This window comes from Pteropus medius, unplaced genomic scaffold (genome assembly GCF_902729225.1).
Source record: "Pteropus medius unplaced genomic scaffold, Ma_sr-lr_union100, whole genome shotgun sequence".
Classification (NCBI taxonomy): domain Eukaryota; kingdom Metazoa; phylum Chordata; class Mammalia; order Chiroptera; family Pteropodidae; genus Pteropus; species Pteropus medius.
In genome coordinates this window covers 313,860-331,535 of record NW_024351648.1, presented here as the reverse complement: position 1 = coordinate 331,535, position 17,676 = coordinate 313,860, and the positions used below count along the sequence as shown (strand labels likewise).

Below are 17,676 nucleotides of genomic sequence, written 5' to 3'. Positions count from 1 at the left end.
AGTTTTATGAGCCTATATAAATTCTGTGTTGTCGACCTTTAATTTGGGCTTAATGAGATGGTTTCATTATGTTTAGAGACGTAATTATTTTGTTATGTTGTCATTGTTTTCTAAGCTTATTCATGCTTTGTCCCCCATCAAGGCCCAAGTGTCTGGCCTTCTTATCCCATATTTTTTTTAGCTGTTTTCTGGTATGAGGTTTGCAGAAGCCTGAACTCACTGAATTATGGTGTTACTAAATTGTTTAGTTTGTCCAGGGCACACTACAACTTCCGCTTTAACTCAGACTTAGATTTCCAAAAGAGTTAAACGCTGTGATCTGAAAATTGCCTCTAAAAACGTAGTTTGTAACAGGGATCTTTTCATCGTGGCCACAAGTAGAAAAGTGAATCTAGAGCTTAGCTGAGGTTCAGCCTTGGGCCCTCTAGTGTTGGATCTTGAAAATGCAGATTAATTTCGAGCAAGACATTGTGTCCCATGGAGTCCCCTAGTGCCCAGAGTCCCCTGAGGGTCCCAGGAAATCTGAAGGAAATGAAGAGGATGCTGAACAGGCTGGACTCTGGCCTCATCACATTCAGCCGCAGAAGTTCCATTTTTATATATTTTCTTCAACTTTGCAGACTGCTGAGCTCTTACTTGATACTTATTTTGGTGCTTTAAAAATAAAAGTTTAAAAAAGTTTAATACTCGAACGTAAGCATATGGAATCCAAGAAGTGACTGCTGTATACATGTTCCTTTACGTCATTGGATTTCAGGATTTAGGCAGTATTTCCTCATATAAAACATATAATTTCTTGGGCTAGCCCCAAATAATGTTAACTTGTGGTGGAATCGAACATCTATATACTTTCGTTAAAAGAACATGCAACAGGAAACAGTGTTTCTATGCTTGGGTTTCATGCATTTGTAGTCAGATGGCTAGGCTTGGGAACTCATTTGCAGTACTGTAGTTATTCCTCATAATCAAGGTCGTTGATCCTACTGCAGGGAGGGCCCAGGGAGGCACCTTGAAAGCAATTCTGAGGTTTCTGTTCTGTGGCTAGCGTTGAACTGTCCCCTTCAATCCTTCGTTGGCATGGGGAGAGACGTGCAGAGCATTCAGTGGTCTGTTGTGAGCTCCCTGATCACACTGCTTGATGCATGTTCACGCCCATCACCAGTGAGGCACACCTGTGCACGCCATGGCCACCTTGTCTGTAAGGGGAGGGGATGGTCTCCTTATCTCTTTGGTTATTTTCACATTTGTGAATTTATCACTAGATGACTGATCTTCAAGTCCTCATTCAGTGTACCCTAACATCTTCCAGTGTGCTTTCTCCTCTGTGTGATGGACATGGAAATACCCTTCTTAGGAGGTCTGGCAGATTAAATGATAATGTATATCTAGCACAGTCCCCGACACTTAGTAAGGGCCCAACAACTCTCTGTCCTGCGATTAGCTAGAATCATATGAAGTTGCCATTTTCGTTGGTAGATGTGTCTGACTGTTGGTAATTTCATGTGGTTCAAGCCAGTAGTTTTTCTTTCATTGTAAACTTCGGTGCCTGTGAAGGGCGCCAGGTGAGGGAAACAGCATGAGCAAAGGTCCCAAGGCAAACAGCATCCCGTCCTCAGTGGCAGTATTTTCCTGTCTCCAGGGCCAGTTTCCCCCATAATCTCACCCTTTTTCTACTGATAGATCCGTGTGCATGTGGGGCTGTGACAACCCTGGAACCACATAAGAGGCCCAAGTCCCTGATCATCCTCGCCCTCTAGCTCAGAAGCTGGCTGTGCTCCAGAAGGGATAGTTAGGAGTGGTGGCCAGTGTCATAGGCTTGCTCCTTCCTGGAACAAGCCTCAAGAAACTCCGGGATGTACAGAGCCACCTGCTTCACCATATAGACTGAGGAGTCTGATTTTCCTGGCACTGTCAAGGGACAAAGTCACACAGAGATCGGTGGGGTTTAGTGACCAGCAGAGGGTGAATCATTTAAAAATTTATTTTTTCCCTGGTGGTAAAAGTTAATACATTTTTATTGTGGGAAATCTGGAAAATATCCAGTAGCATGAGAAAGAAAATAAAAAGAATGGGATAATGAGACTTTGGAGAACTTTTTTCCAAAACTCCAGAAGTAATACGATCTAAGCGACATGAAATTCTCTTATTTTTTTATTTTTTATTATTTTTAAAAAATTTATTTATTTTTATGGTGACATTAATTAACAGAATCCAATAAGTTTTAGCTGTACACTTTAACAGTAAGGCATATATATATTTACACTGACATGAAATTCTTAAATAAGTTCCTTTTCTAGTGGCTACTGCCGCATAACAAACTACTCTAAAACTTGTGGCATAAACTAACCATTCTCTTATGTTCACAGATTCTGTGGTTGAGAAATTCAGACAGGACACAGCTGTGACATTGTCTCTGCTCCATGATGTCTGGGCTTCAGCTGAGAAGACTAAAAGCTGGGCTGACCTGACTGCAGGGGCTGGAATCATCTGGAAGTATTTCACTCACATGTCTGGTGGGTGATTCTAGACGATGACCGGGAACTCTCCAGCAGTAGCTGCTCCATGTGGTCTCTCCGTAGAGACTAGCTGGGGATTCTCACAGCATGGCAACTGGATTCCAGAGTGAGTATCCCAGGAGATGGGAAGTGAAAGCTGTCAGTGTCCTAAGAGCCTGGCCATGGTCATAGTGTCATTTCTTCTGTCGTCTCTTGGTCAAGGACTAACAGAGCCCAGATTCAACCTTGACCCCACCTCTTGATTGGAGGAATGGTAAAAAAAATTTGTGCCTCTGTTTTAAAACCTTCACAGTTCCCTAGATGACAGTGCAGCCCAGTGGGTAGGTCAGGGTCTGGACTCAGACTGCCTGGGTTCGGATCTCGCTTCCATTCTTACTGGCTCCATGACCTCAGGCAAGTTCATTGAGGTAGAAACTATTGCTGCCTCTGTTCTCTTCTTCCTGGGAACACCAATAAGCTATTTCCCAGACCCTTACATCCAGAGCCAAGGGACTAGTTTTAGCTAGTGGGATGGAAGTCGACATGCCACATGTCATCTTGGGTTGAGGCAGTTAAGAGTCATGTGTATACTCATTCTTTCCTGCTGCAGAGGATTCAGTGGCTTCCAGCATGGGAAGTAGTAGAGTCACAATACGGAAGGAGCCTGGGTCCCTGAATGACTGCTGAAGTGAGTCATTCCTCTTGTGCCCTCTGCACCAAGGACATCGAGGAGAGGTAGGCCTTCACTGTGTTGAGCCACTGGGGTTTTGGTGGTGTTTGTGATAGCAGTTAGTACATTACCCAACCTCTCTGAACCTGTTTCTTTATCTGTAAGGGGGGCAGTATTAGCTGTAGCTTCTTTTGTGTGTCCTATGAATTAAGTAAAATTAATGTATAATAGCTGGCACATAGTAAGTGCTCATTGGATGTTGGCTGTTGTTATTAATGAAAGTGACTGCCGGTTAGAAGGGGACAGGTTTATGTCTGGGAGGATGGTGTTTTAAGAGGAATATTACAGTTGGATCGTCAGTGTCATCACCATCATCAAGATGGCACGTGCCATTTACTGAGCACCTTTTTGGGCCAGGCTCTGTCCAAGGATGCTTCGCTTGTACTCATTTCAGTCCCCTGAGGCAGGTATTATTAACCTCGATGTCAGGACGAGGACCCTGGAGCCCAGAGCTGCTGCTGAATTGTGCAGTCACACAGGCAGCAGCACAGGCATGCTTTAAATCAGGGCTCTCTGCCTCAAATCTTGACTCCTTTACTTCAGAAATGACATCTTTGGCATTTTGGGGAAATGTGATATGTAATTAAAGAAAAAAAAATTAAATTTAAACGAGGCCTCCACCTGCTTTGCTTCTCACTGGGGATGTGTTAATGTTTTCCCTGTGAGCCTTTCTCTACTTCAAGTTGTAAGGATTGCCTTTTATAAATTAATCTGGCATAGAGCTTGGCAGCAGATATGAAAGGCCCCAGCTTCCCTTACTTTCCCAGAGGTCTGTTGCTTCTGTTTTGTTTGAACTCCGCAGCCTCTATGTGGAGTTGGTCAGTGGAAAAAGGGACTGGATTTCCAGAACAAAGTCCTTGTCTGAGTCCTGTGAGTCCCCCTTCGGCTCAGGCCTCCTGTGAGCAGAGCTATTTTAAAGTCCACTCAATGGCACAGAACCTGAGGCGAGATTATCATGCCCAAGTGGCTTTCTTTTTTCACTTGTGCAACTTGCCAGAAGCAGCTTCTAGTTCTTTATTTCTGTGTGGAGTAAGGGAACATTCGTTTGCAATTCCACAAGAATAAGAAAGTCTCCATGAAACTTCCGTTCTGAGGTGCTGGTGCTTAAAATCCTGAAGCTAGATTTGCTAGATTAACCAATGATTGATTTCTCTTTACAATTACCTGCAATTTATTGCCTCTTCCTCTCCTTTGAGATATCAATTTTGTTTTAGTAACATAAGCCACTCTGCAGACCAGGAGGTCTGAAGGTGTAGATTCGGTCATTAGCAACGTGGGGTGTCCCTGTGCTGCGTTGCGTTTATATTATCAAGACAATTCTACTTACGTTGTGCCTACTTGCCACGTACTGAGTTGAGACAGCAGGTAAAGACCAAGGGTTTATGATATTGTATATATTACTTACACTGCTCCTCTTCTAGCTCTGATAAAATTTTAAACACAAAAAGTCTCTTCTTTTTTATCTCAGATTATTTCTCTGTCAAGGGCAATGCTTAAGGCAAAATGAATAAAATCCACTTCAACATTTAAGGTTATCTTTGAAATATTTATGCATATGTTCAGGAAAAAAGCCTTGACTATGTGCTGCTAGGACAGTGGGCTAAGTTGCTTTTCTTCTAGAATATTATTGTTATTACTGTCATATTACTATATCAGAATGGAATTTTATAGAAATTCTTCTAAAACAAAATTTCAAAAACTATTTCGTTCTTTAAAAATAATGCTATTAGAGATTAAAAAAAAAACAACTTTTTGGCTGTTTCAAAAATAACAGTAGATGGCGCCAGAGAGCCGAAGTGGAGATGAATTTGCTTCCAGGCAGGAGAAAGGCCTGGGCGAAAGGGGCGGCTGGCACATTCGTCCTCTGAAGCAGTGCGGGAGGGTCCAGTTTCTCCACATCCTTTCAACACTCGTTGTTTTCTGTTATTTTCTTTTTGTAATAGCCATCCTAATGGGCGCGAAGTGGTCTCTCATTGTAGTTTTGATTGCATTTCCTTGAGAAATGGTTATGTATTGATTTATTTGTGGCCACAGAGTCTTTCCTCCGTTGAGAGAGTACAGCATGGCCTGGTGGTTAGGGGTATGGGGTTCGGTGTGCACAGCCTGGGGAGGAGTCCCAGTGTCCTCGTGCCCTAGCCACGGTGTTATGGAGTCACAGCTGCTCCGAGCCACATGGGGTCGGGTGGGTTCATCATAACTCCTTCACATAGGCTGGTTGGACGAATCCACAAAGGGCACATATGAAGCTCTCAGCACAGTTGTTGGCATGCAGCAAGTGCTCAAAAACAGAAGCCCAGTGCCTAAGGGAGGTACTTAGGTTGATGTGGCCATGAGGGCCTTCCAGTCCCCTTCCTGAACACCCGCTTTTGCCCGGATTGCTGACATCCTGTCGTCTTTAGTGAAGAGGAGCCCACTTTGAGCCTTTCACTAAGTGGTTTCTAGGGTTCCTCTCAGTGCCGGAGTCTAGGACTGTCACAGGGGGTCACTAAGCCAATCCCCAACTCTCAGTTGGAACAGACCAGTGTCACCGACGTCCCCCTAGGCCACTGGGAGCCATTCAGGGCTCTTGGCCCACACCCATTCTTCCAGAGGATGCCACACACACCAGGGCTCCTAGGATCAGACTGGTTAGGACATCTGGATGACTCCTGGAGCTTCCATCTGCCCAAGTCAGCTTCCTCTGCGAAAGACTCCTCCCTGGGACAGTAGGGTCGGCTGATTCGGGGTGTAGGAGCCGGTGGGCTTCAAGAGGAGTTGAGGCGTCATCATTACTGGAAGAAATGGGTCATCTGGAACTTTATCAAATGTGTTCACCCTTTGAAATTTGAACAGATCAAGAACTATTTTGAAATAGTACATGGAGTTCATCGAGAAGTCAGGAAGCTTGGGAGGAGAAAGAGTCTGGGCAGGACACAGATCCCTTTTCCTTCCAAAGAACCAGTGATAACTTGGCAGGGCAATTGGTTCTAGGATCTTCGTCACAAGATTTCTGTTTACTGTGTAGGAGCAGTAAATAGGAGGAGATGGTATTTTTCTGCACAGGGCGATCAGATTGCTGCAGAAACAGGCCGGCTTGCCAAGGAGGCTCGAGCTGGGGAGGGCCGGACTGATGGGGCAGGAGCACAGAGGGGAAGGGACGGGCTGGACTGGAAGGAAGAGCAGAGACCACGGCTGACAGTGAGATTTCAGATGGTGCCAGGAACTGCCTGAAACGGTGATGCTGTAAAGAAATTCTTCCTGGGGGATGAGAGTTGCAATAGAAGGTTCCTAGCCATGCAGAGGAGCTGAGGAGTGGGGCCTGGGAGACCCCTTCTGAGATGACACCATTACCACCTCCTTTCCATGCAGGAAGATGCTCAACCCCACACTTCCCCTAGGATCGACCGCTCGCTGCTTGGCAGAGAACATTAAAAGCATCCATAAACAAGACATCGCAGATTTTGTTGGCTTGTAAACCTTAAAGATGAATTTCCCTCACATTTTATGAGTATGGGTTTTAAGCCTTCATAATGCCTGGCCGCCCCTCTCCCAAGGTGATGGTTTGTGTTAATTCAGCCAGGAGAAGACCTCCAATGATGCATGATGACTTACGTATGGAACTGATGGAGATGATTATCTTTCTTTCGTGGATGGCAGAGGAAAGACTTTTTTTTTTTTTTTTTTTTTTGAGCTTTTTAGCTCATAGATGGGATCCTCTGTGAGACACTTGGGTGGGGATCCTGAGCTGGCAGGAAATGTGTGGTCCCCAACAGTGTGCAAAGATCCTGAGGGTTAGAAAGGATAGCTAAAATAAAGAGGTGGATTTTGAAGGAACCTCTATGGAGGGAAGGGATTGAGATGAACAAAATTGTAGGTTGTTAGAGCTGGACAAAGCATTTGGAAATGTGTGCCCCAGTCTCTTGCATTTATAAATTTGGCACCAAAACCTGGTCACATTTGAGGCTTTATTCAATGTTATCCAGCAGCCTCTAACACTTAAAAATAATTCTTTAATTTACAAGAGTAAAGTTTCTTTTGTTAAGTGGGGCAGTTAAATGAAACAAGCATTCATTTGTGGCCTAATAATAACCCAAAAATTTTCTAATGCCCTAAATTAAGAAACCTCATTAAGGAATGGGGCTTTTGTTCGCAAGAAGCCACAAAGCATGGCCTGTTTTCCTCTTGCTTAGAAGGACAGCAGCAATTACAGCTGGTAGCTTAGGCAGTGATTTTCTGTGCCTTCTCTGTGCTTACAAGAGATTGGAGTCATTAATGAGACGCTAATGATCCAAACTTAACTAGAGTTCACTTCTGCCTTTCCTGGAGGAGGTGAAGAGGCCCCTTATTTATTCTGACCATACCCTGTGGAGCAAGGGGCAGATTTGCAAAAGTTGGGCGGACTAAACTCCAGCCACTTTGGCACAATGATGTCCCCGACAGGTGTGTCCTCTACAAGGTTCCCACAGCCCCAGACAATGGGCCTACATTCAATATGCTGTGGAAACCTAGTTCTCCCTTCACTGGCCTTGTTTTATTTTTGTCAGGGAATACATGACCTGAAAAAGATCTGCTCAGTCACATTCTGGTCACCTGGCTTGGCCTCAGAGTCGGATCACTCTTCCCTTTGTCATCATGGACCTTTGTTTTAAAGCAAAGGCCTGGCCTTTCTCTTTGTGCATGGGCAGTGACAATTTTTTTTCTTTCTCGGTAGATGCTGTGCCAGATCTGCACAATGTATATAAAGCCTGTAGCTAGGTGCTGGCACACAGTGGTGCCAATTGCTTTAGTTTGCGTTCCCCTAGAAGTAAATCTTGAGACAGACTGTAAGGAACTGGGAAACGAGGCATGGTGGGCAGGCAGCCATTAAAGTGGTGTCATGAAGCCAGCTCCCACCCCAGGCAACTTGAGCTCGATCTTGCGGGAAATGTAGAACCTCATAGAGGATTATCCTGTCGGACGGGTGAGGGAGCTGGGGTATTTACACTCCAGCTGTCAGTGGATGGCTGAGAGCTAATGGGCGCTGATTCCTTGAATGCCCACCGATCTGCAGCTTTGAGAGAGCCCTCCGCCAAAGAGGTGACCCTGGCAGTTGGCAGTTAGCTGGAGCAGTAGCCCACGGGTATGGGCAGAGCGTGGACAGTAGCCATCACATCATCATCATCATTCTTTTCTTCTCACTTCTCTCATATTCCTCCTTGGTGTTAAAGTTTGTCTCACAAACTTTCAGCCCATTTCCAGCCACCAGCCATCAACTGAGATTCTGTTCCAAACTCTGTATCTTCCCTTAACTTGCCTTGGTGCCATCACACCCTGGCTGTGACATTTGGTTTTCTCTAAATTTCTTGCAGAAAGGAGCTGAGAACGCATAAGTGTGTTGCTGTGGATCGCACATGTTCCATCTGCCCAGCGGAGTGTAATCTGGGAGCAGATTGCATCAATGCTTTAAAAACTCATCTTCTAGATGTTCTAAGAGAGTAAGCAGCTTGCCCAAGGTCGTATAGCTTGTGCAGTGGCCTGTCTCGTTTTGAGCCTGAGTCATTTTGCTGGTGTCTGCTTCAGGATGTCCCGTCTGGCCCCTGGCTCTGTGCAGGTGGCCCTCTTCAGTGTTGGCCTTAGGGACATCTTTTGTGAACCGCTTTCCTGTGGAGCTTCAGTACCTTCCACCTTGGCTCCAAGGGGCTGCATGTCAGACACCTCAGGAACACACACAACCCATTTTTCCCATGAGGTCCTCGGGGGATCAGAGGTTGGGAGGCCTGCAGTTGGCCCACCATGGGTGAGGGTTGGAGCAGACCCGTGAGTCATTTGATTCTCCAACAGTGTGTTTTCACTATGTTGGGGTTTGGTGAAATAGCCACTCCCATCCGCTGCTGGATAAGTGCAAAGTGAGGACATCTCAGTGGTGGACAATATGGTTATTATCTATGAAAATTACAAATGCACGTGGCCATATGCCCAGTAATTCCAATTCTGGGGCGTTATCTCTGTGTTTATCTGTTAGAGAAAAATCCCAAGGAGCAGAGCAGTGTGCTCAGCGTGCTGTAACTTGTGTAGAGAAAGAAAATGTGTGTAACTGATGACTTATGTGTGTCTCTGGTAGGAGACCCACGGAACAGGAGACCCAACACAGATTGCCCTTGGGAGGAGAACAGGGAGGCAGAGGCTGGGGAGGTAGGGGGAGAGGGGACTCTGTGCACCCTCTAGTGCCTTCGAATGCCAGATGCTATGGATGTATTGAGTAGTTACTCAATAAATAAAAATTTATTCTTTTTGTTATTTTGTATTTCACTCTGAGATTTAAGTTTCCTTATTTGTAAAATGAGGAAAAGAATATTTATTTCAGAGAGTGATGACTCTTACGTTCATTCTTTTATAGCACTTACCATCGCCTTTATACATTTAATCTTGGGAGTGGTTGACCTGATCTATCTGCTGCTCGAGCAGAGCACGTTGAGGCCAGGCCCCTGGTGTCACTTGCTCACCACCCTATTTCTGGGATGTGCATTTGGTGGGTGCTAAACAAAAACATTTTTTGGAATGAATAAGAAACATGTTCTTTATGCCTTTGTTATAACTGTTCATAGCTTCAAACTGCAAGAGGCAGTGGTGCATAGAGGCACAGGTGGTCTAGGTTCCAGCCCCAGCCCTGCCACTGTGTGACTGTGGGCGAGTCGCTTAACCTCTCTGTGCTCCAGTTTCCTCGTTAGCTGTGGAGCCACCTGCCACGGAGGATTGCCGTGAGGATACCAAGAGTTCATGCCTGTCTAAACACTTAAAACAGCACCTGGCACCGTGGAAATGTGTGGTATTTGCATGACTTTGACACTTTTACCATCATGAACATTCATCTCTGTGAGTCTGGTGAACTTTTCAGACCTTCGGAAGGCCTTTAGCTGAATAAGAATGCTGCTTTGCTTGTTTCCCCTTTCAGTTCCTCCTTTCCTGGAACGTTAAGGTGCTCATTCTCTGAGTGGTCTATCTTGTTTTTCTAGAGAGGACCATCCTGGGAACAAAGGCTTCCTAACTTGGAGAACAGGTGGCCCCCAGGCGACCAGGCGGGGGTTGTAGGTGGAGCTCTTTTGTCCTTTCCTTTCTCAGCACTTGGAGTCTTCATGCAGCTCTGAAGTCCCCACAAGAAACCCCTGGACTCCTTGCTGGCCTTTCCTATGAAGCCTTGCCCATCTCATTTCCCCCAGATACAGCTTGGTTGGGGTTTGTTAAAGCCCCCCACAGCGGTTCATCCTCTCCTCTCTGGGCCTTGGGGAGAGAAAGCCAGCACAGGGGGCCAAGAACACATCACCACACCTCAGGAACCCTCTGCTTTGAGCTGAGAGACACTTTTGCTGCAAGCTTACTGATGATTATTGCTGAAAATTATGACTTGAGTGGTCCTGATGGACTCGCACGAAGCAGACGGACAGTTGGGGCCTGAAGTGCTCAGCGTGGCTCCTTGGGGTGCGGGGCTGGCTCTGTGGGAGCTTGGCTGAGCTGATGTAAGTGCACAGGGCGAGCGGCTTTGAGGACACTTTCTCAGCATCCATCTGCATGCTGATGGGCTCCCCGCAGTGCTCTTGACCCTTTGAGTTTCTGACAGGTCGGCTATGCGGGGACTGCCTGCTGCCCTCGCCCCCCTTTTGGCTCACAGCTTGCATTACAGTCATGTATTCTGGTAGGTTCTCTTGCTGCTGGGAGGCTGGGTGCTGGTGGAGGTGGCTCCTAAGTGCGAGGCATTCTCCACAGAGTCCTTTGTGCCTGTTTGAAGTGTCTCCTTGAGAAGACCCAGGCTACCTTGTGTTGGCTCATTGGCGCTTGAGCAGGTGGCTGTAACAGCCAAACTCAAGACTACGGGAGCTCGGCACACTGGTGTCTGTCTGGGCTTGGAGGCCAAAATGAATCTGCTTTCTTTTCAGGAGTCTCTAGGCACATTTGCTTTTCTTCTTGTGCCCTGACCCAGAATAACATCTTTTCACAGTAAAATGAAACTTCTGTATTTGTCCAGCACCCTCTCTCTGCCCCATGTTGCTCAGCCATGTGGAGACAGCAGTAAACAAAATCACCTCTGTGTTTCAAAAACTGAAGGCAGGACAGTGAGTTGGCAGAGGCCTGAAGGAGAGAGAAGAAACCGAACCTCTTCAAAACTTAGGATCTAGTTCCTTATCTGTTGGATCCTGGGGACAGGATGGAGAAAGAGCTGGAATTTCTGAAGGTGGCTGTTTCCCTTTGTTTTGAAGTTCTCATATCCTGAGGGTCATGAAAAAAGAAAAACATTCTAGAGCTTGATTTTTCAAAATAGGAAAAAGCCAAACACACACACACACACACACACACACTCACTCACTCACTCACTCACTCACTCACTCACTCTCCCTCCTCTCAGTCTGCTCTCTCCACACCCCACTTCCTAAAAGCGAAACATGAAGTGAAGGCCACAGAATGGTAGGTCACAGGCTGTATCTGGCTTGCTGATATGTTTTGTTTGGCCCACACAGTATTTTCTTTTTTTAATTTGAGCCAACATTTAAACAATAGGGGATTTCAAATAATAACTCAGAAAATCTGGAGTCCTTGACCACATTTGTAGTTGCAAAACCAAATGGGGCCACAAAGTTGCAAGGTGCTGGCAGCAGCTTATTATCCCATTGCCTGTCATCTTAGCTGGTCTCTGACCCCTGTAGGCATCTGAGTTGTAAATTTATGCCGTCTTTGTTGTAAAAAGGCCTGGCAACCGACTGTCATCACAGAGTTTTTCTGGATTACGCATTCTGGAGCAGTGGGTATGATTCTGATGTTCTTAGATCCTTCTCCAGATTTGTCTCCCCCACTCAACTCCTTTGACTGGTACTGTTAACCCTTTTTCTCTGTTCATGTTAAGCTTAGCAGGTAAGCTTCTGTTTGAGTCCGCCAAGACCCTGGCTTGAAGAACTTCTCTGTTTGATTTTAAATTATGAGGCTTTGTAAATTTATGAATATTTTTACTTGAATGCTTTTGAGAAAGAGGGAAAGTATAAGTGTGTAGATTTATTTGTAAACTATGGCATTTTCCCCTCAGTTTGTAATTGAAGTTTTAGATTTGTCCTACAACCTTGAGCCATGTCAGCTTAGTAATTTTTTAAAATTTTATTTTAAAATTGTAGTTGACATACAATATTCTCTTAATTTTGGGTGTACAACATACTGATAGACATTTATATACCTTACAAAGTGATCGTCACTATAGCAGTTTTTTTAAGGAACTTGTCTATTCCATCTATGTTGTATTTTTTGACATCAAGTTGCACATAAAGTTTCTTTTACCATCTGCAGGATCTATAAGTTACGTCCTCTCTCGTTTCTGATGCTGGAATTCGTGTCTCCTTTTTTCAGGTTAACTTAGTGGTTCTTGCAGCTATTTGGCCGTATCCCTGCATCCACACGGACTGCCTGTGCCACCTTAGATTCCGTCAGTTCCCTCCTTTTTTCTTAAGGCACTAACCATCTTCTGGACCATGTCACAGACATTACTGGGGCCAGTCACCTGCCCTGAAAATGCTGTGTCCTCCCCCTGCTGTGCAGCCCTGCCAGCCAGCCGTATGCCTGGAGTTTCTGGTTCTCCTTGCCATTTCTGGACTTGAATGAACAGGCACCGCTGTAGTTATGGGACTTGGCATCTGCGAGATCAGGGGAGGTTCATCCTGTGGGGCGAACATTACTAAGGGGAAACAGGAGCAGCAGTGAGCTGACCAGGGCGGAGACGAGGGTCAGGTGAGAGGCATTGGAGGCCCACAGTAAGAAGGCACCCACTCAGGTTGCACCTGTATCCAGGTGCTTCACTTACCTCATCCTTTTCTCTGCCCTGGAATTGGTAAATAAAGCCCCTGCCTTTCCTTCTCCCACGGACTGCTCTCCAAGGGCCGGTTTATTCTTGCAGCCCACACGAGTCTGCATGTGTGGAGCTCACCCGCCTGCCTGGTGACCTGCTGCGTCTCTTTGTGGCTTGTTGTAAAGCAGAGGCAATACTGTATTGCTTTCCCTCCTTCCTCCACTCCTTCCCCTTTTTCCTCACTTTCCCTTAAAGTTCAGTGATGGAATCCCCTAAAGAAAGTAGAAACATCTTAATTTCTGCCTCAGGCTCTGTTCTTCAGAGGATCTAGGCAAAGGTGGTTTGAAAGTCTAAAGCAGAACACTAGATGAATTTGAATTTAAATTTTTACCTTTTAATGAGATGTTGTAATAGAAAAAATTCATTCCTATTTTTTTGAGGAAAAAGTAGAGGCCATTAATTAGATGTTCACAGGCAGAATTTGCAGTTTTCTTGGATCCATATGCCTTTTGGAAAAAATTGAGTGACCGTTTAAGAATCAGGCAATTTCATCTAGAAATCCAGATTTTTGACTTCCTTTGGAACACTGGAAGGTCTGGCAGTAGAGGCCAACAGTGGCTTAGAGTTGGACATTGGCTGCCCCCTTCAGATGGGGTGGGTGTGCACAGGGCCGCGGACGCCGTCCCAGCTCTCCGCAGGGGCAGGGCGTTCCTTTCCCCTCATTCGTGGGGTATGCCTGGCTCCTTGGAGGCGTTTCAGTTTGAAATCTCCAGAGTAAAGGCATAGGAATTGCTTCTCAGACGGCGCATGTCAACGGTGGCTAATGGCTTATAGATTGTTGAATCATCTGGCCCAGTTAGAAGTGTTCTTTGATGGCAGGAGTCAGATCAAACAATATGGAAAACATGCCAAGAACCCTCCTGTGTATTCAGGGCAGACTATCCCTAACAAAATGACAGCTTAGCATCATTTTGCGAGGAAGCTTGGCAACAAAGCCTCTGAGAGTTAGAATATGTATACACACCCACGCTATATACTAACATATATAAAACATCATATACTGCATGTTATATAGTGTATACTACTGTATCATATGTTACATGTACAGTATATTACATATAGGATTATGTATGTGTTTGCATATAAACAGACACGTATATATTACATATATAGTATTGTATGAATTCTGTGATGCCTCTTGGAATGTAAGACACTGAGTCACTGGCTCCTGGCTGCTGGCCCTGGGTATAAAGCAGTAGCCAATAAAGTGATACATGACTTCAGGATGTGCTGCATTCCCCCTGCCAGTCTTCCACATTTACTTCCTCGTCTTGGTTTCAGTTGCTACATCCTGGCTATTTTCCACAAGCAACTGAGCTGATTTGTAGTGAAACAGCATGTGGAAACTAGCAGGTGATTCTGCCACTTCTTTCTTCTCAATGACCGACAGCCCCCCTCCTTACAGTTGAATGGTGCTTTAATATTTTCAAAGTGCTCTCACATCTTTTATCTCATCAGATCCCTCTGCTAGACCTGTGAGTAGGAGAGAGCAGGCAGCACCTCGACTTAAGATGGAAAGTGGGTCACAGTGAGGCTAAGCGATTTGTCTTGCTGGTCAGCAGGGCGTTTGAAGAGCAAGGACTCGGCCCCAGGTTTCCCTTGTTTTCCCACTAGACTGCAAACCTGGGACATTATCGAGCTTACTTCTTCGTGAAGCCAGGACTGATGGAAGCAGCATTTTTACAAACTATGGGATGCAGCCCGGCAGTGAAATCAATTTAATGGGTATGGCACAATCAGTGTTTACAAGTGAAATAGAATAGAATAGCTAAAATTGAAGCATGTGGCATAAAAAGGTAAACACTGTTTGATAAGACTTTAGATGTGAGTTGGCGGCTGCTGTGGTTTTCCAGGCCCAAGCTGTTGCTTGGCGGGGAACAGAGTCACGTCCCTTTAGATGTGGATTCTGGATGCAGTAAAGGCTCATCAGCACTTCTGCCTGAGTCTCGGGGAGCTTGGGTATCAGTGACAGAGTTCTGGGACATGCTGCTCTTGTACACTTGATAATCTGGGGCAGGAGTGCTCCTCACAGGTGATAGGACCTCCAGTGTGCCTACCTGCAGTATTGGACTAACAACAATAACAACCACCACCCCCCTCCAAAAACAAAACCCAGAAAGACTGCATGTTCCTGTTTAGAAAGGCTAGAGCCAAAAAGGTCATAAGCTGCTAGCAGCCAGCACATGCTAACATGATTTTAAAGAAGGAGTAACATTTGAATGCTTCGAGCATTTGACGAGTGAATGCATGGACCACGGGGCAGACGGGTGGAAGAGTCTGTGCTGGGTAGGAGCTGGGGCAAGAAGAGAGCAGAAGCAGATGACAGTTCAAGGAGGAGGACAGGGTCAGCCCTGAGAGGGCTGTCTCATGACCAGGGCAGCTGTGGAGGGGTAGAGGAGTGTGGGACAGGTCAGGACACAGCAACCTTGAGGTGGGGGGAGGGAGCCGAGGAGCATTTCTCAAACGATTGACCAGCGAGTTTACAGGCGGTTTGCATTGAATAGCCTTTCAAATGGTTACAAATATGGATGATTAAGTTGTCAGTTTACATTGGGGCATTGAGAAAACCCAATAAAACAAAAGCCGATCAATCAAAGAAGGTAGTTAATAAAACATAAATACACTTTTAACATGGAGCGCTCTTTCTAATTGATTGCCTATTTGACTTTTCTTGCAGATGTGCAGTGGGAGAATCCCATACTTATAAATCATAGTCGAAGGAGGAGTATTGTTTTAAGGATATAGTAGGCTCCATCTGTGTTTTTTACTGCATATGTCACAGTTTTCTCCTCGTTGGACCATACCTCTGAGATGGCAATGGAAGTCAGTGGGAAAATGTGAGGATTTACAAACATTTGTTTTACATAAAAGTTTTCAGCCAGCAACCTAAAGAAACAGTGACATTGAAATTGATAACAGTGGTGAAATTATGATAGCTTGCTTGTGTAATAAAGGCAAGGTAACATGGAGGAAGAGACGTAAAATGACTTGGGGGGCCTATAAAGAAATAGTGGTAGAGGCTGGGGAGACAGGAGTAGGCAAGTGAGATTGAAAGATATAGAGATAGACTCACTCACACTCTCTCTCTCTCTCTGTCTCTCTCTCTCTCTCTCTGTCTCTCTCTCTCTCTCTCTCACACACACTGCCACACACACACACACACACACACACACACACACCCCAGAGAGAAAGCATGGTTTCCTAGCAACCTCGACCTCCTTCTTCAGTCCTCTTAGTGACTTTTCTCCCCCTGGCATTGAACTCCGCTAGTCAAAACCCCATGGCTCTGAGGAAATTTGGTTCCAATTTACCCAATCTGACTTATGAAACAGACTCATAAGTAGCACTAAATATTTCTACATACATAAAATATATTAAAATACATAAATGTGTAAATATAATGTATAAAACATGCATATGTGTATGAATGTGTAAGTATATACTCTACAGACCGCTAATCAGCCCAGGACTCTTACGGAAAGGACATAAATGGTTTTGCTGGTCACATATGCACACGTGGTCCGTGACACCAACCTTGTCTGTGCTCACTGTATTTTCTTCCTCCTGCCGACATTCTGGCTGGCTTCCTTTCCTATGGCTTCACTGAGGCCTCAAGAAGGTGACGGAGGAGCTGACCAGGAGAGGGCCATGGTCACGGCTGGCCTGAGGACAGGATTGGGGGATGGTGGGGATGGGAGTGTTGAGTCAAAAGCAGCAGCAGACTAAAACTTTGCGGTGCTGCTCTGTGATGGGACGCTCCGGAGAGGAGCAGGAGCACCGGCCCCCGTGCCGCACCGGTTGGAAAGTGCATCAGGCACTCGCAGCCACGCCCTCTCACTCCTCCTGAGATCTCAGTGGTGCCACAGTGGGCACTGGGAAGCGGGAGCCTCTGGAAGGGCCTCTAATCAACGGCTGGTGGTTGCCTCTCAGGGGATGTGCCAAGGAGAGGAACATTTTCATGGGGAGTTTCTTGCCTTTGCTGCTATGTGGCCCCAGTGGCCACAAAGCTGAAATGGGATTCTATTGATAAACTACAGGAAAGGGAAAGAAAAGGGAACTATCGTTACACCTGGTGGGTCAAACCCACCTCCAGCCTCTGTCTGGTCCCTGATAAAGAGGAGGGAACATGCCTAACATGCCTGTGAGACAAAGCAGCATGTGAGACTGTCCCGCCAATGCCAGAAAAGCAGAGGTCCTGAGGAGCCAGTCCTTGCTGGTCTTGGCTACTGCCCTGGGGTACATTGGGGCTGGTGGCCACTGAGACTTATAATAATTGAATTGATCTGGTTAACTAAACTCTGCAATAACCGCTGGACATGTTTCAATGGTGTGTTTCTGGGTTTTACTAGCATTGGCTTCTGGGGTGTAAATTGTGTAGTAGTGTGGGCCAAAATGTCCAAGTTTGTCAGAACTTCCTAGAGGGAAATGAAATGGTGACTTCAAAATTTCAGTCCAGGGTGGTGGCTTTGGAGCAGCAATCTGGTTGGACAGGTTTGGCTTTGAAGCTCTGTGCATATAGGTCTTGCTAAGGCCAACAACCTCACACACACACAGTTGCCCGTATCAAAGAAAAATGGTGGTGGTAGTGAGTTGATGGAGACTTGGGGTGTATG

The 17,676-nt window shown here is 45.8% G+C and overlaps 1 protein-coding gene across 15 annotated transcripts in view; it reads left to right on the top strand.

The window, feature by feature from the left end:
* The window catches only part of FAM174B (family with sequence similarity 174 member B), a 107,847-nt gene that overhangs the window by 47,305 nt on the left and 42,866 nt on the right, over positions 1–17,676 (top strand). For 11 of the 15 annotated variants that reach the window (XM_039844034.1, XM_039844033.1, XM_039844042.1 and 8 more), the window contains 2 exons: positions 2,367–2,622; positions 3,106–3,230. The gene's annotated coding sequence lies outside the window, so the exon portion shown is untranslated. The remainder of the gene's footprint in view (positions 1–2,366; positions 2,623–3,105; positions 3,231–17,676) is intronic. The other 4 variants (XM_039844048.1, XM_039844046.1, XM_039844047.1 and 1 more) reach the window with 1 other exon arrangement.